Source organism: Amblyomma mixtum, chromosome 6 (assembly GCF_055824585.1).
Source record: "Amblyomma mixtum isolate Tamu chromosome 6, ASM5582458v1, whole genome shotgun sequence".
Classification (NCBI taxonomy): domain Eukaryota; kingdom Metazoa; phylum Arthropoda; class Arachnida; order Ixodida; family Ixodidae; genus Amblyomma; species Amblyomma mixtum.
In genome coordinates, this window is record NC_143017.1 from 10142058 (window position 1) to 10169745 (window position 27688).

At 45.9% G+C, this 27688-nt stretch overlaps 1 pseudogene; it reads right to left on the reverse strand.

Moving 5' to 3' along the window:
- Positions 1-12086: 12086 nt before the first annotated feature.
- Positions 12087-26925, reverse strand: LOC149338197 (uncharacterized; annotated as a pseudogene).
- Between the last annotated feature and the right edge of the window lie 763 nt (positions 26926-27688).

The following is a 27688-nucleotide window of genomic DNA, read 5'->3' on the forward strand; positions in this document are numbered from 1 at the left end:
GTAACGCCTGATGGCTTATACCAGTTTAAAGTCATGCCGTTCGGCCTCTGTAACGCCCCGGCTACCTTCGAACGAATGATGGACTCCCTTCTTCGTGGCTTTAAATGGTCCATTTGCCTCTGTTACCTAGACGATGTTGTGGTTTTCTCGGCTACTTTTGCCACGCACCTCGAGCGCCTCTCCAATATTCTGACAGTGTTTCGTAACGCCGGCCTTCAGCTGAACTCATCGAAATGCAAGTTCGGTCGTCGCCAACTCACTATTCTCGGACACCTCGTTGACGCTTCTGGTGTACGCCCAGATCCCATCAAAATTCAAGCTGTGAAGGACTTTCCTCTTCCAAGGTCGTCGAAAGATGTGCGCAGCTTTGTCGGTTTGTGCTCGTATTTTCGCCGTTTTATCAGATTTCGCCGGCATCGCTCGTCCCCTCACCGATCTTCTGAAGAACGACACCCCCTTTACCTGGGGCCCTGCTCAAGAGAACTCATTTTCATCCCTCGTACATCTGCTGACCACTCCGCCCATCTTAGCACATTTTGACCCGTCGTCTCCCACAGAGGTTCGCACGGACGCCTCCGGATATGGCATCGGCGCCGTACTTGCCCAACGTCAACAGGGTCAAGATCGAGTCATCGCTTATGCCAGCCGCCTACTTTCAGCCGCAGAGCAAAATTACACCATTACTGAGCGCGAGTGTCTTGCCCTTGTCTGGGCAGTGGCTAAATTCAGACCCTACCTGTTCGGCCGTTCATTCGCTGTTGTCACTGATCACCACGCTCTCTGTTGGCTGTCTTCACTAAAAGATCCCACCGGTCGCCTTGGTCGCTGGGCATTGCGCCTCCAAGAATACTCATACTCCGTCATGTACAAGTCAGCGCGCCATCACCAGGACGCTGACTGTTTATCCCGATACCCTGTGGAACCACCCGACCTAGAGGATGCTGAGACCCTGCCCTGCCTCTTAGCTATCTCCGATCTTGCCGATATTGCCAACGAACAGCGCCACGACTCATCTTTACGTCCTATCTTTGATGGCATCCGTTCTGCAAACCGATCTCCGTCTCTGAACCTTTATGTGCTCCAGAACGGCATTTTGTATCGCCGAAACCTACGCTCCGATGGCCCTCCGCTCCTGCTCGTGATACCCCAACGTCTACGCTCTTCTGTCCTTGAAGAACTGCACGACCTGCCGACAGCCGGTCACCTTGGCGTGTCCCGCACGTACGCTCGGGTGCGGCATCGCTTCTTTTGGCCTGGTCTCTATCGTTCCGTCAAGCGTTACGTGGCCGCTTGCGACCTGTGTCAACGTCGGAAAAGGCCCTCCACTTTGCCTGCCGGTCTTCTGCAACCCATCGACATACCTCCGGAACCTTTTCACCATGTTGGCCTCGACCTTCTTGGCCCTTTTCTGACGTCTCTCTTCGGCAACAAGTGGATCGCTGTCGCAACTGATTATACGACTCGGTACGCCATCACGCGTGCTTTGCCGTCCAGCTGCGCTACCGATGTTGCCGATTTTCTTCTGCAAGACGTCATCCTTCACCACGGCGCCCCTCGTCAACTGCTCACCGACCGCGGTCGTTATTTTCTATCCAGAGTAGTTCACGACCTTCTTCGTTCATGTGACACTCAGCACCAGCTCGCGACAGCTTACCACCCACAAACCAATGGGCTTACGGAAAGGTTCAACCGCACGCTCACCGACATGTTAGCCATGTACGTATCGCCAGACCACCGAGATTGGGACGCAGCCTTGCCTTATGTGACATTTGCATATAACTCTTCCCTTCATGACAGAACAGGCTATTCTCCTTTCTACCTTTTGTTTGGTAGGCATCCCACCTTGCCTTTGGACACACTCTTGCCGCCTTCTTCAGCCCCCACCACTGCTTACGCTCGGGACGCCATCTCCCAGGCCGCGCTGGCGCGCCAAATAGCACGTAGTAGGCTCCAAGCCTCTCAAGTTTCCCAGAAGTCAGCCTACGAGCGCCGTCACCAGGCCGTCGAGTTTACCCCGGGATCACTCGTCCTTCTCTGGACGCCCTCTCGCAGCGTCGGTCTCTCCGAGAAGCTCCTTTCGCACTACCGTGGCCCTTACCGTGTCGTGCGCCGTGTTACCGACGTGAACTATGAAATTGCTCCCCTTGAAACCTCGCCATCGTCCCCAGGCGCCACCACCGACATCGTCCACGTCTGTTGCCTTAAACCTTATCACGACGCCCATACGTCGCCGCCCTAACGCCGAGACGGCGTTTCAACAGCCGGAGGTCCTGATGCGGGTAGACGACGACGACAAAGAGCGATGGCACGAGTGGGAAGAGTAGAAGACGACAACGAAGTTCGGACTGTGTTCTCGGTGCCGCTCGCAGCTGTTCTTGTCTATTTGTAAATATCTGTAAATATATTCTTTCCCGCAACAATATATCTAGAAAAAAAATCAGAAGCTTTTTCTTCCTGTATCAGTGTTCTTTCTAGATAGCCTTGAATTTGAAGCTCTTGTGGGCATGAATCAGAAATTTTACTTATGGTTTGTTTGCCTTTAAACTCGTATTGCGGGCAGTTTTTTTGGGGACCAAATTTTTGAATTTGTTAATGCCTACTTAATATGGAAACTCTCTGTCTGGACAGTGGACAGGGTGAAAATGCACAGCACCTATTGGTGCCCATATATTTTTGTCACATTAATATAGAGAGCTATAAGAACAGAGTCTCAACTTTTCTAACCAGGTAATTCCTTCCTCGTATTGAGAAAGTGCAGATGCCTGAGCGATGGACTTGTTTTATCTAGTTTTATGCTTCGCACTGCAAAGGTGTCTAGTTGACACGCCTCACCTTTTGCTATATTACACATACAATTGTGAATAAATTTTCTTTGCGTCTTGTGCTATGTTGAAAGCGGTGACATGAGCCCATATATGTGTGAGTGGTTAGAGGTATGTGAACAGTTGTAGAAGGAGATATGTTGTCATTCCATGAGACACCACCACATGGCTCATAGATCACTAGGCGCTTCATACTGCATCACATTATATGATACTAGTACATTATAAATGCCCAGGATTTTGTTTAGTTTTCACTTCACTGCCCACTACTATGTACAGAAGCAGATGTTTATGGCTAAGTGTTTTTAAGCACTTTTCTTTGTTCTCATCATGATTTGTTTTTATGGACAACTCGCAGTTTTTAGTTTTGCTTGGAACTATTGCCCAGTAACGAGGCATGATCGAGTGTATTGCTTGTGTTATATGTGCTGCTGAAACTGCTTCTTTTAGAGAGGTCTGCAAATGTTGATATCTTAATTTTGTTTTTGGGTCATTTTGAATATGCTTTTTCACATTTTAAAAGAAATAACCTTATGCTTGTACAGGCAGATAAAGAGACGGGTTTTGTTGTTTTGCCAAAGGGTATGTACAGCCAGAAAGCGCTAGCTGCAATTAACAAGAATTTTGTATCTGTCAAGAAAAGCGAGGTCAGGATTAAGACTAAGTTCGTGAACTTCTGTAAAGATTTGAATCTTGATTCCCTTGCCAAAAGCATTACTAAGAGCAGAGGTAGCAACCTAAATGTATTTTTCACAGCTAAGACTCATAAGCCGGAAATACCTTTCCGCACTATTGTTAGTGAAGAAGGGTCGTGGCAGAGAAATGTTAGCCAATTTTTGCAAAGGCACCTAAAGATGCTTGTTTTAGATGACCCCTTCCTTATTAAAAAGTCTGCAGATGTGGCTCTTTTCCTTGAGAACACAGACGATATTGGATTTGGTTTCTCTGTAGATGTAGAAGATTTCTTCTATTCCGTGCCTCAAGGCGAGCTAATGCTGGCTGTAAAAGACTGTATTGAAGCCAACGGCGACGTGTGTTTCCAGAATGCAACAGGTTTGACTGTGGAGAGTTTTACTGATCTTTTGCAGTTTTACTTGAGGTCAACTTTTATTGTTTTTGACAACCTGCCTTATTTGCAGCGTGATGGCATTTGTATTGGGTCCTGCGTGGCTCCCATAATTTGTGACATTTTTTTAGCAAAGGTCGACAAAGTTTTAGATAAGTATTTTAATGGGGGAAGGATTTTAAAGATTTTTAGATATGTTGACGACTTTTTAGTGCTTTTAAGAAAACAGACTACCTTCACCTACCCCTCTACAGTAGGTGAAGTTTTAATAGCTTTCAAAAAATATGGACTTGGGCTAAATTTTACCCATGAACTACCTGACTCATCTGTTTTACAGTTTTTAGATCTCGAACTAACTTTCTGTGAGACACACGTTTGCTGGTCTTACTACCCTCGAGCGAAAAAAGATCTGCTGCCATATAGCTCGGCGCATTCCAAGACTGTGAAGAGAGGGATAGCTTTGCAATGCATGGAATCTGCTCTCAGGAGGTCTTGCCCGCATCGAATGCAAAATAGCTTCCTTAATCAGATAAGCCGACTTTTAGCGGCAGGGTTCCCCTCTTCGATCTTGATTGCTGTTTGTGAGACCCTCCTCCAGAAGTTGAAGCATGGAACAGGAATGACCAGTTGTAATCGGGAAAAGGCCGAAAAACCTTTGGTTGTGCCGTACCTACACAAGACCACTCACAACCTAAAAAAAGTGGCCAACAGGCACGGTGTGCCGGTTGTGTTTTCGGCACCCAGTAAGCTGGGAGGGCTATGCCCCTGCATCTGTGGCCCGAAAAAGAGTGGGTGCCAAATTAATCACAAGCATCGGTTTGCGACATGTTCCACGGGAGTGGTCTACGCTATTCCCTTGACGTGCGGGAAGGTGTATGTCGGCCAAACCGGCCGTTGCATCAATGATCGATTAGGGGACCAGTCAAGAAATGTTAAGAATTTTAAAGACAAGTACGCACATTTAGTTGCGCATATTAGTAATTGCAGTGGTTGCGTGGCCCGATTTCATGAGACGAAGATTCTCGGCAAAAGCATTGATAAGACGGCACGTCTCAGCTTGGAAGCCTTTCATATCATGAAATATGGCAACAGTTGCATTAGCAAGCCTTCGATATCTCTCTTAAACGCTGAGGTCTGTTTTTTAGATGCGACTAATCTGTTCACCCCTTGAGCGCCTTGCTTGGTTTTTCGTATCTTTTTTCCGCAGTGTCTCTTGCTCGCACGTGCGTTCTGCAACTTCTTATCTTGTGTATGCTGCTGTGTATATAAGGTGTTCCCTTGCTCCAATAAAAATCACTCGACAGTCGGCGCTTGTGTATCGTCTCTTGTACTTTGTGGTCGTGTGTGTTTGCGCCCTTTTAAAGTTTTCAAATATGAACCAACTTGCCCAAAAAGAAGTGTTAATGAATATGCCTGTGCAGTATCTCATTGCTATACAGCAACATATGTCAGACACATCTATTTAAAGGAAGCTGCAGTGCACTTTTGGTATGAGATTGGTTGGAGCACTTCCTCAGGAGATCAGCTCTAAATGTACAAGTGAGTGCTATGCAGTTTTAGAGAAAGCTTGCAGCAGGCAGCTTTTATTGTCTGCTGCATATTTTACTCTGGCATCTACATTATGTTCATTGCTCATTGTTGTTTTGTGAAATAAGTTATGACATGTATAGATGTGCTTGTCTGTTACCTTTGTAAAAAAATTGTTTCAAAATTGTTGGGAGCCCATCTCTTGCATATGTTTGTATTAATTGTGATTCATATATATATTTCATATTGTCCTTGAAAATCTATTGTATATACATTAATAAAGTGCAATATTTCTTATGATGATCATTTATTGTAGACAGTTTATTAAGCAGTAAGCTCAAGCCTCTGGCAAAAAATTACACGAGCATAGAGAGCATTTAATCGTGACGTTTGCCATGACTGCTCGAGTGCTTTGAACATCAGAATATTCTAGTTGTGTCATACAATGGCATAATGCTCATTCTCAAAATAATGATTGATTTGCAGACAAAAATTAGTTTGCTTGCATGTATACGTATCATGCTGCCTGAATTGCATTTCGTTCCGTTTTCCCACCAGAATTATTCTGCATGCTCAAACAGTTACATGCATGCATATATATAAATCGGATTGCCAGAGCTCTCACCAAATAATTACCAAGTCTAATTTTTGCTGAATACACACCTATAGAGAACTGCAGAAGGTGTTATAAAAGAGGCATGTGCCAAGATAAGTAAACAAGTAAGAAAAAATTTTAGCCCAGAAAATATGCAGATCGAAAAAGGTTATGCTGATATTTCATGACCACGAGGATACATCTTGTGATGGCTATAGTGACATGCAGACACTTCTGTCGTGAGAAAATAAAGTACGTCACGGCAAATCCCATACAACAGACATCAGTTTTTTAGCTTATGAGGGTTTAACGTCCCAAAGTGACTCAGGCTACGAGGGACGCTGTAGTGGAGGGCAATGAAAATTTCGACCACCTGAGGTTCTTAACCTGCACTGACATTGCACAGTACACGAGCCTCTTGAATTTCGCCTGCATCGGAATTCGGCCGCCGCGGCCGGATCGAACCCCCGTCTTTCGGGTCAGCAGCCGAGTGCCATAACCACTGAGTCACAGCGGTGGCCACTGAGCCACAGGCATCTGTACAGTCTGTCGCGGGACAGGACCCACGACAGGTCCTTTTCTCGCGCGACAGGTGTGTAAGGAGTCTGTCGCAAGATAGAACCCGCGACAGAAGCCACGACAGGTACGTCTGTCTTGCGACAGAGCTCACGACAGCTGCCTGTCGCGCGACAGAACCCACGACAGGCAGCTCTGTCGTGAGACAAAACCCGCGACAGGTGGCTCTGTCGCAAGGCAGAACCAACGACAGGCACCTCTGTCGCAAGGCAGAACCACGACACAAGTCGCTGTCGTGCGACAGACTACACGACAGGACTCTCTGTCGCAAGACAGGAGAATCTGTCGTGCGACAGAAACTGCTGTCGTGTTTTTCGATCGGGTTTGTAGGCAATTTGGGAGCACACTGGCAACATTTAAATGCGACTGAGAGCAATTTTGTTTGCAACTCGCCCAAAAACTGCAGAAATATTGATCATCAATCCTACAGGCCAGAATTCTTTAAAAGGACTGCAATCGCGCTAAAGATATTTGCTAGAGTTCATAAAAAAATAGACATGTGGCAGCTGCTACAAACAGTAGTTGCAGTAAATTAGCTGTCATCAATTTCAGTTCCGAAAAAAAAAGAAAACATCATATTGGCGACAGTTCGTCAAAACCGTCAAAAGAGTGCTGCAGAATCTCGTATATACTATGTCAGGACCGAAAAAAAAAGAATCAATACCCGCCAACCAGTGGATTTTAAAATTCGGAAAATTGTTGCAGCCAAACCAACAAGAAGGTACTCACGTAAATGCGCACCAAGAATTTAACACCCAAGCATATATGAAAAAAAAAATGCACCAGCGTACACGCGGGTGCACCTAAGGCAGGCTGTGGAAGAACGCGTTGCTCTGTACAGCTGTGAAAGGTGTGAGTAGCGAGGGGACGCCGGCCGCGCCGCTGTGAAGATGTAACCCCATAACTGGCCAGGCAAAACCAAAGCAACGCCAACTGTGTGCGAGGTAAGAGCACGACAGTACCTCGCACGTTGGGTAGTAAGTCAGGTGTCCATTCCCTGGCAGCACCACGTGCAAGAAGTCCGTAATTCGTTTGTGAAATTAGCTCAGGTAAATAAAATTATATTCGCGCGCCGTTTACCCTGCCAGTGCTGGCGGTTGCTTTGCAGGTCAAGGTGTCCGGAATCCTAAACAACCGATTCGGTTTGGGGCTAGTAAGCCAGGCCTATGGCAACGACGCCGTTTTAAGCGCTGTTTATCTCCAGAGTGAAAGCCTTTAATGGCTCATGCTCACAGTGTCTGTGCTTGCGCTGAAATAGTGCCAACTGTGGCCTCTCTTCCAGGCTAGTGCCACAGCACAACCACCTCCTCCAACAATTTCCTTTCCTCAAATTCATTTTGGCACAACCTCCTCAGTAATTTCCTGTGGGATTCAGGCGTGCACTGACCCAGGGAGCCAGTTATGAGCGCTTCCTTTCCTTAAAATGATCGGAGTGTAAAACATCAACAGAGTGTAAAACATCAACGCCAACAAAGTGAACACAAACAGACAATGGCAATGAACAAAGTGAAAAGGGCTCCCTCTAAAACACTGGCTCTAAAACACTGCAACGCTTCCTTTCCTTAAAATGATCAGAGTGTAAAATGTGAACACAAACAGACAATGGCAAGGGCAATCAGCAAAGTGAACACAAACAGACAATGGCAAGGGCAACCTTTCTGCCAAAGAGCTCCCTCTAAAACACTGCAACGCTTCCTTTCCTTAAAATGATCTGAGTAAAATGTCAACGCGCGCCAAAGGGCTCCCTCTAAAACACTACAACGCTCTAAAACACTGGCTCTAAAACACTGCAACGCTTCCTTTCCTTAAAACGATCAGTGTAAAATGTCAATGCCAATGAACACAATGAACACCAGCGACGGTGAAAACAGGCGCCAAAGAGCTCGTTCTAAAACATTGCAATCAAAATAGATACCGCAGTCACCAAAGACAAAAACTGCACACGCGGGAAGCCCGCCACGCGCCAAGTGGTTCGGGAAAGCAGCTGTGGGTTGATCACAAGGCTCTCGCCAAGCACACTAGAATTTCCAGTGGGCCTCTTCGATTAACCGCGCTCGGGCAGCCCGCTGGCGGCCCGCAAGTTCGTCTCTGACAGGAAAACGCATCATGGTCACGTGGGCTGGTGGCCACCGGAACCAGCCGGTCAGCAATCACGGCGGCAAGCAAGTCGCGGATCACGGAGGGCAGATGCTCTCTCCAGCTTCGCGTTCTGCGTCTCATTGCTACGCACGCGTACGGTAGAAATAGGCTGCTTGGTATCGCAAAACAACGACTTGCAGTTATTGAGGGGGTCTGCGTGCCGCAGACTGCAGAACATGCAGCTGATCAAGCTCGCACTCGTATACATCGGCAACGACAACGCAAGCGTGTGCCTTCGGTGCACCTTGTAAGCTTCAAGAAATCCTCAAAAGCATGCGATGAGCAATCGCAATCTAACGTGCTTCAGTCGACACCACATAGGACGGAAAAACTGCCCGTGCGTTGTTTATCAAACGACAAGCCGTACTCTCGGATTATTGCGTGTTTGCTTACTACGCAGTAAGTACTGGTATGACCGCCGACGATCGACCCTGGTGGACTCTGCCATGGTCGTTGCGATTTCTACGCTCGTAACCTGCTTTCTGTAAGCTGTAAGCAGAAAGAATCGGGATACGTTCGTTCAACTGTAGTCTGTAGGCCGCCGGCTTTTGCTGCGGGCAAGGAACGCACAATCTCGGCAAAAGCGCATATCAGCTTGTTGAACGTCCACCTAGAACAAGCGGGTGCACTGTATAAATTTAGCTGCGTATCGTTTCTGCAATAATACAGCTTTATAGCAGAGAACTGGCACTGGAATGAAAGGCGCTAAAATAAAGCCCTGCGTGTCGGCACCTCACGTCCCGCGTGTGTTTGCATGACGATCAGCGCTGGAGCTCATTTTTATCTTTTTTTTAATGAGACAAACGCGAGGAGGTGCATGCCTGCGGTACTTCACAGATATTTTGAGCATATGTGGCAGAAGGCCTGAGCACGACGCTGTACAACAGTTGGCGACGACAAAATCAGCACTTTTTTTGGTCGGCGCGACAACTGCCACATATGCCCGCAGAGATGTCTCGAGCAATGTGCTCGTGAGGGCTTTTAATAAAGGACATGTTTCCGTCAAGCGTTTTTCAAAGCATATCCACTTTTGCACTGCGCCAAACGTAATGAAGACCATACGCTCCCATATCGCACTCAACCAACACTTCGTAAAACACGTTCAGCACATGCGCGCGTCTGAACGCGTGGTCGGAACTGGAATCAGGCTGCTCTCGTGAAAGGCCTCGAACACCATCGCAATATCCGCCGGGCGCACGAAATTAACAGCCGAAATATTTTGTGAATCAGAAGTATGCGATCGTAATATGAAGCGAGCAATTGTGCTTGCGAGGTGGTGAGACGATCGAAATATGATCGCGCATACGCACGCAAAAAATATCAATAAACAGCGAGAACTACCGCAAAAGCTGCCATGGCAGGCGACACAGTCGATATGCACCGTGGCCTAGTCGAAACAAGCGCCTGCATCGAGCAAAACATCGCATGAAGAACCGCGGTCCTTCTAGTCCTTATAAAAATGGCCGCGCGAGCTTCCCGCTACCATACACCTCTCTGTCGTCTGCTAGCTGCCCGAGCGCGCTCGATTTTCTCGGGTTGCCCCGCCCACTTCCGGTGGCTGCCCGAAACCGCCCAGCCAGAGAAAAACGAACGCGTTCCGGGCAGCCACCGGAAGTGGGCGGGGCAACCCGAGAAAATCGAGCGCGCTCGGGCAGCCCGCAAGCAACCCGTGGGCTGCCAGAGGCGGATAATCGAAGAAGCCCAGTGTATTCGGTAATTTTTTTCCTTCCTCCAAGAGCGAACCCAACTGTCGATGCCAATGCAATTGCGTCCGTTTCGTAGCAAGCGCCCAGTGTTGCCCAGCTGACAATAACACTCGGCTAAATTTGGCTCTGTATACTTGCAATGGCCGTAAATTGCCGTTTAGGCGTATCTTGGCGCAGGAGATTAAATTGGAGCAGCATGGCGCAATTGGCGCAGCACTTCCACCCCTGTTCCCGCGATGCGATCCACCTCAGATCCGCGTTGTGTTCACCTGAGAAAAAAATAAGCAAGAAAGCTTGTATTGCAAGCCCAAGCCCATATGTTGCACAAACATTCTAAAAATGAATTGGGAAGAAAACTGATGCAAGAAAAGGTGCGAAAAGGAGACCATCCCAAAACTACAGGCAGGAGAAAACCGCACTTTTCGAAGCAAGATCATAAATTACACTGCCCCAGTGTGTCTATGCTGTCTGGCTTCCTGCAGTGGAACATTGAGAGGTTTAACATTAACAGAGTTGAACATAGGCACTAAGCAAGCAGGATGCAAGAATGGTGGCAGCCTCCACAATAGCCAGCATGCAGGAGAAAAACTTCACAACCACAGGAAACGAGTGATCAAGCCCAGCTACTACATTTTTCAGGCTGCCGAAATTTTTGTCTTAATGATGGTTAAGAAAATGGAGACTTATTGAAAGGGACCAAAAGAATTGAATGAGACATCTTCGATGGAAATCTCCCTGGTAGGGTTTTTGAAACAGAAGTTCAATACTGAAACTAACCACCAATAATGTGGACCAATTAGGCCCCTTCATCAAAGGTGACTGAAATACGAACCAGCATGCAGCAGCAGGGAGCGGCCTTCAGTTTACTTTTGCTAAATTAGACGAAGTACGCTAACGTACGTGGAGCAGAGCATTCCCTATTCACTGTCACCTTTTTGAAGGTTCCGCAGCCAAGACGCTCACCTCAGCGCAAAAGATACTGCCAACTGGGCAGGAGATGCATGCTATGTAACAAGCATGGCCAGCAAGGCTTTCAAAATTCTCAAATCACTGCTGTTAGTTGATCCAGTAGCTTTGTTTTCAACGGTTCCCCTGTTTTGCGTGCACCGCACCTCTTACCACTTAGGCTACTTTGCCGAGCCAGTGAACGTGCAAGCAATGATTGCCCTCACGGGCCGTCACCACGGGCTTGACAGGCCGCCTTTCTATGTTCTTTATCGGGCTTTACATGTTCTTTACCGGGCAGTGTCGGGAAGCTTGAGAAGTGCTCTTTGATCTCTGTGCATGACCTCTTCAATTTCGGGGGGAGCTTCGGGGCCTCTTCGTTCGCTGTAATTCAGTGGTGTGGCCAAATTGTTCGCTGTATCTGCAAATTACTGCCATTGCCCTTATGCATATTTTGAGAGCACATCCGGTCGTAATATGCATGCGTTTTTTATATCTGCAGCCGTAATAAGCGGGCTCAACTGGGATGTTACTGGTACTCACCTATGGGGCAGAAATACTCATGATGATAACGAAGAGTTCAACTTAAATTGAGGACCACGCAGTGAGCTATGAAAAGGGGAAGAGGGCAGAGTGGGTCAGGGAACCAACGCGGGTTAATAACATCCTAGTCGAAATAGAGAGGACGAAATGGGTGAAGGCAAGATAACTGATGGCTCTTAAGAGTAACAGAATGGATTCCCAGAGAAGGCAAGCATAGCAGGGTGCAGCAGAAAGTGAGGTGGGCGGATGAGCTTATGAATTGAGGGGATAGGGCGGCCGCAGCTGGCACACGACAGGTTTAATGGAGATATGGGTGAGCCTTTTGCCCTGCAGTAGATGTAGTATGATGATGATGATGAAAAAAAATTAGCAGCTCACTTACTTGATCAGCGGCGCAAGTCGGAGCACTTCTGTGCCAAGTAGCGGGTTAGACGCTTGTGGCGTTTCTGCATGTCTTCATCTGGACAGCCTTTAACCTTCAGGTAGTGCCAGAAGGAGTCTGCAGAGACAGGCACAAAAAAGTTATGTGGCAGATCAGAGAGAAAGGTGTTTAATTGATGCCCAGGTGTCCTCAAATGAATTTTTCCGGAACTATATTCAAGAACGTAACAGGCAACTAATCTGAAATTGCTATGAAAAGGCCCCTTTCATGTTATCTGTTGAACTTTTACCATTTGGCCTTTTTTGGTGCAGTTGAAAACAGACATAGGTACATCCCCCCAAAAAATATATACCGTATGAATGCATGTAAGGGCTGCACTTTTTCTCCCAGATGTGCGGCCCAATTTTTGCAGTACAACCCATACACGCGATGTGCAAAAAATTTTGTTAAGTAAAAACACTAATCTGGGAATGAGCGGCATTTATTCTACATTCAATCGTCACTCGCGGAGTCTTAAAACTACGAGCTGGTGCTGTGCACCGGAGCACGCTCATCCCACAAGTCATGCAGCATGTCCGCTGTCAGTGCACAGCCATTGCTCCGCACTTTCATCACATAACAGAGCAGCTCTTATTCCAGTTCGGGAAACTTGCACGGCTTGCTTCAGAAACTGAGTTTTTTTGCAGCTTGTGTTCCTTAATGCATCCTTTTGGTTGCACCATCGTCGGACACACTTCTCGGCCATGTCGAATTTCCTGCCTACCGCATGCTTGCCATGTGCGAGAGCGAACTCCCAGCCGTGCCGCTATTACGGTGCTTGCCTATCGTGCTAAAACTGCAACGCTTGGCAGCAGCATAAAAAGGCCACTAACTTTGAACACAAAAGCCTAACACAACACGAAACACATGAAAGCCACTAGCCACTAACACGCTACCACACCTCCTGTACATTTGACAGCCACAAAAAAACAAAAGCTGGTGATACTGATGCCGATATGAATAGCGGGAGCTCATGGCAGAGAACAAATTTGATGAGCCGCGGCCTCGGGCATCGTCCGTGGGCAGCACATTGAGGGACCTGTGCGCGTGTGGCCTCCGCAATTAAGTGCACCGCTGCTCGCAGCCAGAGCTGATTGCGGAAGCGACAGCGCATGAATTTTCAAGGCTATTCCCAGGTGGGTAATGAAAAGTTTGGGTGCAGCCCTTACACAGATCTAGAAAAAAAACATTTCCTTTGGGAAAACAGGGTGCGGCCCTTAAATGGGTTTATTCGGAATATATAGCCCACGAGAGGTGCATCTTGATCTTCTGTGTTCCCTAATAGTTGACTGAGCTTGCGCAAATTTTGTGCTCTTCAACAATGCAGCATAACAATGACTCCATGTGCCTGTCTCCCCAGGCAATAAACTACCTTTGTGCACAACTGCCAACATGTCCTATAATGTGATCATCAAGGCTTGGTAGCCACCAAGCCAGAAAATGAAGACAGATGGGGCCTCTTCCTAATTCCGCACTATTAAATACACTGAGATATCTCTAGCTTAAAATTTTAGTGCACTACAGCTACGACTTCAAACCAAAAGCACAAAACACTCAGGCAATATCCACCAGAACACTAACATAAAAGGCGCACTACTTTTCCGCCTGAACAAGCTGTCTTCACCCGGAGCCTTCGCATGTGTGCATGTCATAAAGCCACCGCAGTCAAAGTGATATGGCGCTCCAACCTCAATCAACTATGGCTCAAGATGCCTTGCTGCGTTCCCATGCTGTGGCAGCAACAGAAGTTCCACTGGCTAAGACGGCGCTTCACTCAGTTGAAAAAGAGATACGGCAGGAAACCAGAAATCAAATCACGGTGTAACACTGAATGAAGGCTCAGGATTCTAAATATACACATTGTTATAAATTTCTTGAAACGTTTCAGAACTGCTTTAAAAAGCTACAGTCGATGCAAAACCATGCATAAACAGCAAGCGTCCTGTTCTGGTTTCAGTCCTTCTGTATAGCACAGAGTACAGCCAGAACCCAGAAGATGTCAACCAAGTTTTTAGAACTAAACTTCGGTTGTTTCTCTTTCATGGTGCGAGCATTTCCTTTAGAACTGCTTTGTTACGAGAGCAACTTCCCTTTGCAGAGGATAGCTCTTAAAACAACAATCTGGGTTTATCCTCTCTCTTTCTCTGCAACACGAGCTGCTGGTTCTAAAAAAAAGAAGGTACACTATATTTCACTCGACTGCACAGGGACATAATACATATCACAAAAAAAAAACTTCCATGAAGAAACAAACATTCACCAAAAAAGCCGAAAGTTGCATTCTGAAATAAACATAAAAAAGTACGCCAAAGTTTCACAAAATATAAACTTAAAATTACAACCTCTAGTCATGGGTAGTGATTCTAGTGCTGATAACAGTAAGATCTGAATAATTCAAACTTGTTAATTTGAATTCGGATAATTTCAATCTTTTCTGCAATTCAGGTGACATCAAGTTAACTAGGTTTTACTGTATGATATTAAGATGTCACAGAGAAAAAGCATGAGAAGGAAACATTGGAGCTTTCAGAAAATGTTATTAACTAAGCAAGAACCAAGTGTTTTCCACTCACCAGCCATTGAAGCTACCTTGGCAGGGGAGAGCGGCGGGAACACTTTCGTCGCACCTTTGGAGATGGCATTGTTTGAAAGTGTTCCCGTCACACTCCTCTCCGACAGCAGTTCGTTGCCCCACACTCGCACTGCCAGCTGTTTGCAGAACGACGAATCATTGCTTGCTGTAAGTAGCCGTTCCCAAGTCCCTGGGTCGATGTAACTGCCATGCCCAATGTGTATCTGAAAAAAAAACAGGAATGATTTATCAGTGTACCTCGGTAGCTCTTTCCCAGCGTCTCATGTTCTACGCAGCATTGCACCTTCTAATGGGTGTCTTCAGCAGCCTCCTGCACAATCCAAGTCACTACATGTCAGAAATATCCTGCTGATTGGAGAACATTTACATACACTGGAGAAGTGGCACCAATTTTTGGTTGTGTCCTAAGTACAAAGTGCTTTTTGCTTGCATTCTCGACAAATTTAAACGCCTATAGACACCTCATTTTATTCCAGGTTTTCTACTGTCAACGATGCGTTAGGCATTAGAATACATGGATTACTGGGGGGTATTTGCCTACAACCGCCAAATAATTTATAATTAAATTTCTTCTCTCATGCTTTTTCAGTTTTGATTTCAATAACCAAACGACTGTGATGTCAAGTTGATGTTTTGGTCACATGATCCACTAGAAAAACTGTAAACTAATAGCTGACATGTAGTTTTAATTCACTACGACATTTCATCCAGCCTCTTCCAAGACCTGTAATGACAAAAAATGACCTGTCAGCAATTATATGGCTGATTTTAAATGCATCATGTGACCTAAACACCAACTACGGGTCACAGTTACTGTTCGACCAATGAAACCGAAAGTGTCAAGAAGAAATTCAATTATAAATTATTTAGAGGTTGCGCTCTGTTACCACAGGGTGCTCCATGAATACGAATGTCTAACATATAGTTTTAAAGAAGAAAACATGCAAGCAAAAATTTGGTGTCTAGAGTGCTTTAATGAACCGTCATCATTAACCCGATGTGAACTGGAAGGTAAATAATACTACTGGGACAGGGGCACTTCTAGTACCGATGAAGTCTGATCCCAAGAGAAGTTGCCAGTGCACTGAACACACAACACTCCTATGCATTCAAACTCGATCCCGATCAATGAGCTGGTGCACTACATGATGCATGGCACCAAACTTACACATAGCTGCAGAATGATGGCAAACAAACAGGTTTGTGATCAAGTATAAAAGTAAATAGAAGCACTACCAATGAAAAAATCTGCAGCAACAAGAGTTTAATCACAAATTCACACAAAAAAACACTATGCTACGGGCCCATGTAAGCGGTGCATGGGCCCATAAAAGAGTACCACAATTCGCCTTGGCATATGACACTGTGCTAAAAATGAAATTTTAAGAAACAAAAACCAACTTACAAAGTAAAGAAAAAAAGAGCAAAAACTCCCATGTCATTAGTTATGTCATAATACTGGTCATGTACTGACTGCAGAGATTTTTAATCTATGCAGAAGATATGCAATCATCAGTAGCATATGGCCATATTTAGTGAGCAAGTTGCAAGGTACTGCTCACCTCTCCAGTCTCATTTGCAGTTCCAACCGTCACGTCAAGCTCCTGGGCTGCCTTGCGAGGAGCTGCACAAAAAACACAAAGGAAGTCGGCCTCATGCAATGCAAATGCACTGCGTTCTCTCAACGCCTGCCTCCAATGAAGGGACATGGAGCAGCTGTTTGTTGGCAGAACACTGAAAAGCAACCTAGAATGCAAATAATGAGGAACCACCAGCAACATCACAAATAACATGCAAGCTAAATATGGTCAATGAAAGCTGCAGTTTGCATTACAGTAAAAGTTTACTACTTCAATGTGTACAGGGATACAAGTGCACACTGGATAAACCAAAGCTCAAGCTAACGAAAGTGAACAGGAAATGAGGTACACTGCAATCTTGAAGCAGTTCGGTAGTGAGAATATCCTATTTTACTGCTGTAAAAAAAATTAACCAATCGTGCACTGATATTCCACAGCACATGGGACTATCGAATAGGTTGGGATTGAACCCCCGTCTTTAGGGTCAGCAGCTAAAAACCATAACCATTAAGCCACTGCTGCGGCTCCCAAGCAATTTTTTCTTCAACATGGTATTCATTACAGTGATGTAATGTTCTATGTACATGAACTATATACAAGCCATTATGAAAACAGTGTTAAACAATACATATTGAAAAGACCATGCACTAGAAAAGGGGCAATGCAGAGCACATCACTAATAGTGAGTGCCACTCCGGTTCGTACTCAGTCTGGGCATACACGTCTCTTAGATGAACAACCATTCGACTGAAGTGATCCTTTGTAGACACAACAGGTTCACAGAGTCTGTCCATCATGCGGGTTTTCCAGAGGCTGTGCAGTCCAATCAGAAAAAAACATGTCCAGGGGTTCACCAACAAATGGCAGCGCAGTGAGATAGCGAACAGAATGTGGAGTCAGATGAATTCTTTTTTTAAATGTGCGTTGCAGGATATCCCAGAAGAGTACTGCATCTTTGCAACTGATGAAACAATGCTCAATTGTTTCTGGTTCATCACAAAGGCGGCAATTAACGGTAGACACAAAAATGCCCTTTTTCTCTAACCATGTTCCAACGGGCAACGTACCGGTGTGTAACCTAAAGAAAAAGGTCTTTGTATTTTTGTTTACCGGGGCATGACGTACTCAAAAGAGTACGTAAGATGCCAGTCTCGCCGTGTACAGAGAGCAGTACATGGGCGCAGGGTAGAGCATACTAATGAAATCCTTATACAACTTTTTCCTCGACACTAAAAAAAAGGAACTCAGGAGAAAAACGAACAAGTAGGAAACGGACAGCCAAATACACCTCTTGCATTATGCCCCACAAACACGGACGGTCATAAACATTGGAAGACACAATGAGGTGGGTAAAACATGAACTAAATTTGTTTGCAGGAATGAACGCACTATTGGGTGTGTAGTGTCATGGAAAAACATGAAACGTGACACTATCTGTCGGACATACAGGTGAACTAGACCAAGGCCGCCAGCGCTTACAGGCCGAAAAAGGTTATCACGCCTCATGGATTCAAAAGACGAATCCCACACAAAAGTACCGAAAACCCTGTGAAAACGCTGGATAGGAAGTCTTGTGCAATGAATAATTTGCAGTACATAATATATTTTAGTGGCGAGAAACAGATTACAGGAGGTCAACGTGCCAAAAATTGAGAGGCCATGGGGGACAAACGTTTGAGCATAGCGCTGAAGAGTTGACACGCGGTCTTTCCAGTACTGTGCGCTATGCTTATAGGCACTCAGAGGGACGCCAAGGTACTTTGGTGGCCTGCATGTCCATGTTATACCAGCATATTCAGCAGGTGTCAAACCCCAGCTACCAAATCAAAGACCGCAACTCTTAGAGCGATTAATCCGACTTCCTGACACCGAACCAAAGTCCTCCGTTAAACGAATAACCTCATCGATGCTTGGCTTATCAGTACAAAAAAACGCAAGGTCATCTGCATAATCCAATACCTTCAGTTCGTGGCCCATTATTCGGAAACCATTGACAGCTCTACTGTTTATAACACTTATGCAAAGTGGCTCCAAGTATAATGCGAACAGGAGCGGAGACAGTGGGCACCCTTGTTTCACCGAAGACTGAATTGGGACTGGTTGCGAGAGACAGCCATTAACAATCAAGCGCGTGGTACAGGATTTGTAACAAAGGCGTATGCCAGTAGAAAGTATTGAACCGAGATTGACGTGATTTAAAAGTGCAAAAAGAAATGAATGGCACACTCGATCAAATGCGTTTGCCAGGTCAATTTGCAGCATTGCTAATTGTTCTGGAGCGTCACTGCAATACTGCAACACCGTACGTGCTACATGTAGGTTAGATTGTATTGATCGTCCCCACAAGCCACATGTTTGATGACGCCCAATCAAAGTAAACATTGCAAGCTGCAGCCGATTTGACAGTGCTCGAGTACAAACCTCTGAAGTGGTAGTTGCTCTTGCCATGTTACCACAAAGCCCGCCTTCACACTTAAACTTGTTCACGACAACACTGGTTCACCTGTCTTCCCCAGCCTCACATGCCATTTTTACCTTCTCCACAGCTTCTGTGAAGATGAGGTGCAAGCCTCACGGGTGCATTTCACAGCTGGCTGTGTGCCCAGGCGTGCTGGCACACGTTTGAATTATTGGTGGCGGCACCTATTTGTGTTCGAATTAATGGCCAATGTTTGACATATAGTCGAATGAAGCACGGATGTACCAATTCATGCAGCTTGAATTATCCAGAAATATGAAATAACGAAGTTTGAATTAGCAAGCTTCCCCTGTATTACATGTTTACGCAAAAAGCGTTCTGGCGCTAAAAGACGAAGACAATACACACAACAAGACAGGACTGGCGCCAACTTCCAACTGAGTTTATTCACGGAAAAAACCACTTAATAACCACACGGCATGCAAAAAGATAAAGGCAAACCAGATACAAGGGGTGATAACAAAGACACACCGGCCAAAAGCACCAAAGGAATGATTATAACAGTGACAAAGACCCACTAAGAAAACTAATCTCTTCATCTGACAGCGACACAGGTGGCTTGCTTATGCAGATATGGCCCCTCTGTTTTATGTTATATGCTTCGATTAGTTCACGCTCTAATCTATTTTTAGACCTTGCAATGAATCTAGTGTTTATAAAACCGGGACGGCATTTGCAGCTTTTACAGTGAGTGGCCATGTGGCTGCCATAGCCATTTTTTACACCAATCTTGTGCTGGCCGATATATTTCTTACCGCAGCTTAGAGGCACAACGTACACAACATCAGCCAAGCATTCAGTGGCGCGGATTTGGTGTTTCTTTTTGCACTGCCTAACCATTGTTACTTTGTTCAAGATGCAAACGCGCGACAGCTTGCAGGGAGCAGAAAGCACCACATTGATCCTATACCTGCTGGCCACTTTCTTCAAGTTGTGCGAAAGCCGATGAATATAGGGAACCACCACTGTCGATTGTTTTTCGCTATCCTTGTTTTTTTGACACTGTTCACCCTTCAACGTCCGCTTGCACTTCTTGATTAGGTCCACACTAATACTAGTGATGAGGTGTTCTGGATACCCGGCTTGATGAATGCGTTCAGTTTGCACATCAAAGCTCTGTGCCATCTCATGCTCACAAGATTTTTCCAATGCTGCATTCAGGCATGTCGCAACGACTCCCCGCTTGATTAGCTTGGAATGTGCACTACTAAAAGGCAGTACTCGGGTTGTAGGACCAACAAACATGGCTGTCCTGCTTTAATTCAAGTCTCAAATCAAGAAACTGTAGGCTATTGTCGTGGGGAACTTCATGTGTGAAAAGGAGCCCTTTTGATTCATTTATGAAAATGGTGACTATGTCTTGAAGGATGGCGCTTGGTTTTGAACCTACATGATCGTTTAGCACAATTAGGTAGTCATCCACATATCTGAATACCCTACGAACGTGAGAGGTCAATAAAAGCCGGTCACTAACACGTTTGTCAACACACGATAAATAAATGTCACTCAATATAGGCGCAAGGGACGACCCAATACAGCTCCTTGCCATGACCAGGAAGGTCGCAAAAAGAGCTGGAGACAAGGATGAAGAACGAGCGACTTCGGATGCCTTGGATTGCCTGATGCACCATGTGAGTCGCAGTCGGACTTTCTATCCTCCCTTTAAGAAGATCAAGGATACCTGAGGGAAAACACCTTGAGATACTTCAAAGCGACAGGGAAGGTGGCTTTATTGTCCTTCCCGAGAAGCGTTTGAAACAGAAAGCAGCTGAAGCTCTACAAAAGCACTTCGTCGCAGTAAAGTTCAATCTCGCCAAGGCTAAGAACACTGCAGTAAAGCTGTTAACTGACATGAAATTGGATACTCTCAAGAAACTGGTGAAGGATGCTGACAGGAGAGTTCCTGGATGTTTTCTTCACGGGCAAATCTCACAAGCCTGAGTGCCCCCTACGCACGATTGTTTCAGAGAAAGGGTCCTGGCAGCCGTTTTCTTCAGCGACACTAGATGTCCCTTCCGCTAGACGACCCGTTTCTTATCGGCAGCTCCAATGAGGTTGTTCAAGAACTTAGGAATGGGTTGCCTGGAGCACAGTCTGCTTTTTTGATTGATGTTACTGACCTGTATTATTCCATACCGCATACCGAAATGTTAATTTCTATCGAAGAGAAGGTCGCATGCATAGGCGAACTGTCATTTCAGGACGAGACAGGTATTAGCTGTGATGATTTCTTAACACTTTAAGAATTTTACCGTTCATCAACTGCATTTTTTTCAACTATCAGTTTTATATTCAGTGTGATGGCGTTTGTATTGGGTCGTCCCTTGCGCCTATATTGAGTGACATTTATTTATCGTGTGTTGACAAACGTGTTAGTGACCGGCTTTTATTGACCTCTAACGTTCTTAGGGTATTCAGATATGTGGATGACTACCTAATTGTGCTAAACGATCATGTAGGTTCAAAACCAAGCGCCATCCTTCAAGACATAGTCACCATTTTCATAAATGAATCAAAAGGGCTCCTTTTCACACATGAAGTTCCCCACGACAATAGCCTACAGTTTCTTGATTTGAGACTTGAATTAAAGCAGGACAGCCATGTTTGTTGGTCCTACAACCCGAGTACTGCCTTTTAGTAGTGCACATTCCAAGCTAATCAAGCGGGGAGTCGTTGCGACATGCCTGAATGCAGCATTGGAAAAATCTTGTGAGAATGAGATGGCACAGAGCTTTGATGTGCAAACTGAACGCATTCATCAAGCCGGGTATCCAGAACACCTCATCACTAGTATTAGTGTGGACCTAATCAAGAAGTGCAAGCGGACGTTGAAGGGTGAACAGTGTCAAAAAAACAAGGATATCGAAAAACAATCGACAGTGGTGGTTCCCTATATTCATCGGCTTTCGCACAACTTGAAGAAAGTGGCCAGCAGGTATAGGATCAATGTGGTGCTTTCTGCTCCCTGCAAGCTGTCGCGCGTTTGCATCTTGAACAAAGTAACAATGGTTAGGCAGTGCAAAAAGAAACACCAAATCCGCGCCACTGAATGCTTGGCTGATGTTGTGTACGTTGTGCCTCTAAGCTGCGGTAAGAAATATATCGGCCAGCACAAGATTGGTGTAAAAAATGGCTATGGCAGCCACATGGCCACTCACTGTAAAAGCTGCAAATGCCGTCCCGGTTTTGTAAACACTAGATTCATTGCAAGGTCTAAAAATAGATTAGAGCGTGAACTAATCGAAGCATATAACATCAAACAGAGGGGCCATATCTGCATAAGCAAGCCACCTGTGTCGCTGTCAGATGAAGAGATTAGTTTTCTTAGTGGGTCTTTGTCACTGTTATAATCATTCCTTTGGTGCTTTTGGCCGGTGTGTCTTTGTTATCACCCCTTGTATCTGGTTTGCCTTTATCTTTTTGCATGCCGTGTGGTTATTAAGTGGTTTTTTCCGTGAATAAACTCAGTTGGAAGTTGGCGCCAGTCCTGTCTTGTTGTGTGTATTGTCTTCGTCTTTTAGCGCCAGAACGCTTTTTATGTAAACATGTCATGCTACAACCAACTAGCTCAAATCAAAGCATTGCTGGAATGTATTTCCCCTGTACCCCACTGCAATATGTTTTCTCTAATATGAAACAGAAATAGGCAATTTCTTGCCATTTTTTTTTCAGTAGAATCAGCCAAAAATCCCACTACACTCCCAACACCTATCTGTGTTTGGTCACCATAGGTCACTAAAGAGACCAATTTCACAAAGCCTACTTTGCATGCACGCGTTTACCAGCGACAGGGCTGTAGACAGGGCAGGGGTGACTAACGACAAAAAAAAACTCCCGAACGTCTATGTGTTGGTAGAACTGAACGGCTGTCGGCTGGCCCCCCTCTCCCCCCCTTCCCATCTCCTCTCCGGCCTTTCTCTTCACATTTTTTGGCCACTGCGCTGCGACACCATCAGCTCTAAATGAGCATTTCTGGAGATTAAAATATTAAATATTACGATTTTGGCAATCTCTCTAGGTGTACAGGAGTCACGTCTCTTACTCTACATACAAAGAATAAAGACCTCATGCTTTATCTATGTTGCAGGGCCCCTTTAGAAGCCAGTGCTGGCAGTACAATGCAAAGCAAGGTGCTGATGCATAGTTTGATACTACCAGGTACACGATGCTGCTAAATAAGACACTCGAGCTACATTGTGCCAAAGTGAACAGACACACAAGCTAGCTGTATCCTAGAGCAGCCAAAATAAATACCTTTTGACACTGGCCGAGCTGGTGGCACAGCAAGGGTCTGCAATGTTGTGGAGGGCCCTTGGTGGGTAAGAGTCGGGACAGGAGTGGATGGAGGCGGTGCAACAGCCGGTGGAGGCAGGGCAACAGCGGGTGCAGGGGGGGCAACAGCGGGTGCAGGGGGGGCAACAGCGGGTGCAGGGGGGGCAACAGCGGGTGCAGGGGGGGCAACAGCGGGTGGAGGCGTAGCGTCAGCTTGCGGAGTGGTGACATCAGCTGGCGGCCTCACATGAAGTGGCGAGGTGGCACGAAGAGGCACCACAGGAGCCACGGTGTCGAGGGAATGACTGTGCACTAAAAAAATGAGGGTACAGGTATGAAGACATTGTTTCCTGCGAAAGCGAAGACAGCACTAGATCATTAGTGAGTGGCATTTAAATGCACACTGAAAATATCTCATACAGTTATGCACGCACAGTGCCAGAATGGCAAAGAACAAGCCATTACAAGCAGTGCTTCAATGCTCAAGAGTGAAACCCTACATTGGGTCATCATTATCACCAGCCTGACTACACCCACTGCAAGGCAAAGGCCTCTCCCATGTCTCTCCAATTAACCCTGTCCTTCGCCTTATTCCCTTATTCCCCAGATTTCTTAATCTCATCCGCCCACCTAACTTTCTGCCGCCCCCTGCTACGCTTGCCTCCTCGTGGAATCCACTCTGCTACCCTTAAGGACCAGCGGTTATCTTGCCTGCACATTACATGCTCTGCCCAAGCCACCTTCTTCCATAGCTCGCCGCGTTGTCCCTAACTTAAGCTGAACCCTCTTTGTTAGCCTCCACGTTTCTGCCCCGCAGGTGAGTACCGGTAAGATACAGCTGTTCTATAATTTTCACTTGAGGGATATTGGTAAACTGCCAAAAGAAAAGTATACAACAGACATAACCAGCAAATACAAAACTCTGTTTCAAAAAAATAAAACGTGGTCACAAAATTAAACTGTGATCTAAATCAGAAACATGGGATAGAAATTCCAAGGAAGCGTAATTTTCAATCTACACATAACTAGAAGAGGAATTGAAGGTTAAAGGTTGTCTAGGTACCAAGCATGTATGCTTACATGCAGAGTTGACAGTTGCAGCAGTATCATCCCCTTCGCAGCCCAGCTCGTCCTCTTCCACAGCACAGGGCACATACCCCCGATTCTTCATCTGTGAATGATCTAAAGGCAAAGGCCAAAACTTGCGCACTGGCTCAAGAATATGTGCATCAAGCAAAGGCAGCAGAATTTCCCTTTCTTTTGTCTTGCCTTCATTCACAAAATATTTCCATTATTAAGCACTCATGACAGCAACTAGCCAGCGGTACACAATGATATTATTATGCTGGTCATCCACGTCTGTACCTAAATGAATGGTTACATGGACACGAATTATCATGAATGGTACTTGGTCATGACTGCCACATCAAGGTAAAATCTGGACAAATGGCCGAAAGAGATGTAACCATGGAACCCTAAAACTAAATGAGATGCACTTCGTGACAAAAAAAGCACTTTCGGCTAGTCATTGCTGCATCAGTCTTGTACAGAAATCTGCTCAGTATTTCACATGACGTCTACTGAAGCAAATGGAATGTTCCCAAATGCTTCTTTTCCTCTTCCCACTTGATGCGTCTACAAGACTTCATACTGCTGCCACAATTTTTTTGCCCCCAAATCAGCTGTTAGTGAAACCATGTCCAGCACTTCGTTCTAGTGCCCTTCTAAAGCGGTGTTAACATTATCCTAAAAATGTACCAACAAGAGTAAGCAAGTATAACTCGACTTCACAAAAGTAGATTAGCTTTGACAACAGCCGGTGCATGGAAGCAGCAGCATACTATATAGTGGTTTACATACCATTCCGAAGAATTTTCGCACAGAGTGCTTTCTGGAGGCTTTCATTGAGCCTCCTCAGATTTTGGACTTCTTCTGCCTTTTCAGCCATGGCTTTCTTTGACACCTCCAACTCAGCCCTGAGGTCGTCCACCAACGCCTCTAATTGAGCCACCTTTGAGTTGCCTGCTCCTGGTTCTTGAATCCCCAGCCCCAGCAATTGCTTTTGGGCTTTTTTTTTGCAACTTCTTTAGCTTGACTCTCTAGTCTTGCCTACAACAAGATAATCAGAATGCAAATCAAGTAACACAATAACAAATGCGAGCTCACCAAGGCCTAATTTCATTGCAAAATTTACGTACAGCATTTCAGCAGGAAACAATGAACCAGTTACAGCAAGATACCACTTCCCCGACTGTCACTTGAACGAAATGAAAGGAACTGTTTACACGGCACTTTTGTGAACTAGTGCAGAAAGTGCAGCCAAATCGAGGAAACCAAACATTCAAATCGCCTTATGTGCTCAACGTGATTGCACCGAAGACAGTGCTAGTCACTGTAGATATTCAAGACAAGCGGTATATCGTGGTATAACCCGCTGACAAATCACTACAAGAACAAAGCCACTATTCATTGTCAGTCCTGCATTTCCTTTGCAAATGATCTTTTTGCATGCCCTAAGAGCAGTTGGACAGTGCGTCACATTCGTCATGCAGTACCAACAAGCCCACAACCAAGCCTTACTGAAAGCATGTAATCCTTGTATGAAACTGTTGACGAAGGCGGGAAACGATACAAATTATCCCGCAATTAGGAGCACATGCTATCTTGAAAGCAACTCTTTTTAAAAAATCTTGCTAAACCACTGACTCGCACTGTGAACTACTGCCATGCCGCGGTGGCTAGAATTTCTTTGGAGGAGAAATTCTAGAGGCCCGTGTACTGTGCGATGTCAGTGCACGTTAAAGAACCCCAGGTGGTCGAAATTTCCGGAGCCCTCCACTAAGGCGTCTCTCATAGCCTTAGTCGCTTTGGGACGTTAAACCCCATAAACCAAACCAAACCAGCAATTAAAACATACGTGGACGCAGTGCCAATTTATATTTTTTTACCACGGGTGAACGTGTCTCGCAACTCATGCAGACGTTCACACTGCACTCTGCATGCGATACATAAAGACTCACGCTTTCTGGACATCGTTTGTTTTAGCATAAAATTTGCCACCGTCGTGTTCACTTATGCAACGAGGGTGGAGGGCTTCGGACTGATGTCGAACAAGTGAAGTTATTTAACGTGCACTGACATCGTGCCTTTCACCTCCATTCAAACGCGGCCAGGATCGATGCAAGTTGCTAGTAGCAGGGTTTCTGATGGCCAAGCACCACGCCCTGCAGAAGATTCGCTTGAAAGCGATTGCTATTCGCACCTTTTTCCTCGGAGGAATGTCTTCTTTATTGGCGCATTTTCGTGCCTCCTTGCGGCGCCCTCTCCAGTGCCGCATTTCTTCTTCCGTATCTGCGGTTTGCAGTTCACATCATCAATTTATGGGTGCTAGAAAACAACTTAAAAACGCGCCTAGAAACAGCGCTTACCTGCCATGAAGACGATTTTTGCTTCGTAGAACCCTCCGCAGGTAGAAGCATCGCCGTCCCAGTACACTTCGTAGACCTTACTGCGGTCGAAGTGTTCAATGTCGTGCGGAAAAAAATTCCGCACGTCTGTGTGCTGAAGCACATAACACTTCTCCTCTCCAACGTAGCGTACAAGCACGTACATATCGCTGTACTTCTGGGCAAATAAAAACACGTGGAGCAACGGAGAAGCCTCACGCAAGTCGCCGCGACACCTTGCTGAAATGAATAGTGCAGCAGGCGCACGTCTCCGCGAGAACCCAGCAGCGGCGGCGCTGCGATCGCCAACGCTTACCAGCACGTCTCGAAAAGAACACTTCAGTTTTTCGACTTTTTTTTTGCTTGAGTACGCATTTTCTCGCCCAAATTAATGTCCGCGCCCTAATTTAAAAAGGTAAAACAAATAGATTTTTGTTTTCTGTTATTACTTTGCTAGCAAACTGTGTCTAGAAGTGATAGGGTGCCTCAATGCCAGCGCCGCCGTACAGGGTGGAGACAACATCGCGAGCGCCGCCATATTGAATCACACGGGATCAGCTGCGCTAGCGGGTGTAACGGCGCCACTCTTACTCTCGGCGGGCGTGAGAGTGCTTTTGACTGGAACAGTCTTTTTCATCAACATCGCACTGCGTATCTGTTCACTCATAATAGCCATTCTAACATCCGAGGGTCGAATACGTAATTACATGACTTAATTTTGCAGCCCCAAGTGGTCGAGGTTGAACATTTACTGATCCATCTGTTGGTTTGAGAAACGCGCTAATATTTTAAAGATCTGTTACCGGGCAGGTGCTGCTGCTCCATGCGGATAGAAGAAATTGCTGCCTCTTTTTTTTCACGATATTTTGGATTTTAATTCCCACATTCTGTTAACGCCCGCGTGTCGTCAGCCGCTCGAGCGCTGCGGCTGGTTTCGCTATCGTCGCGCTGGCTGTTTCCGCTTCTTCTGCTCGCAAA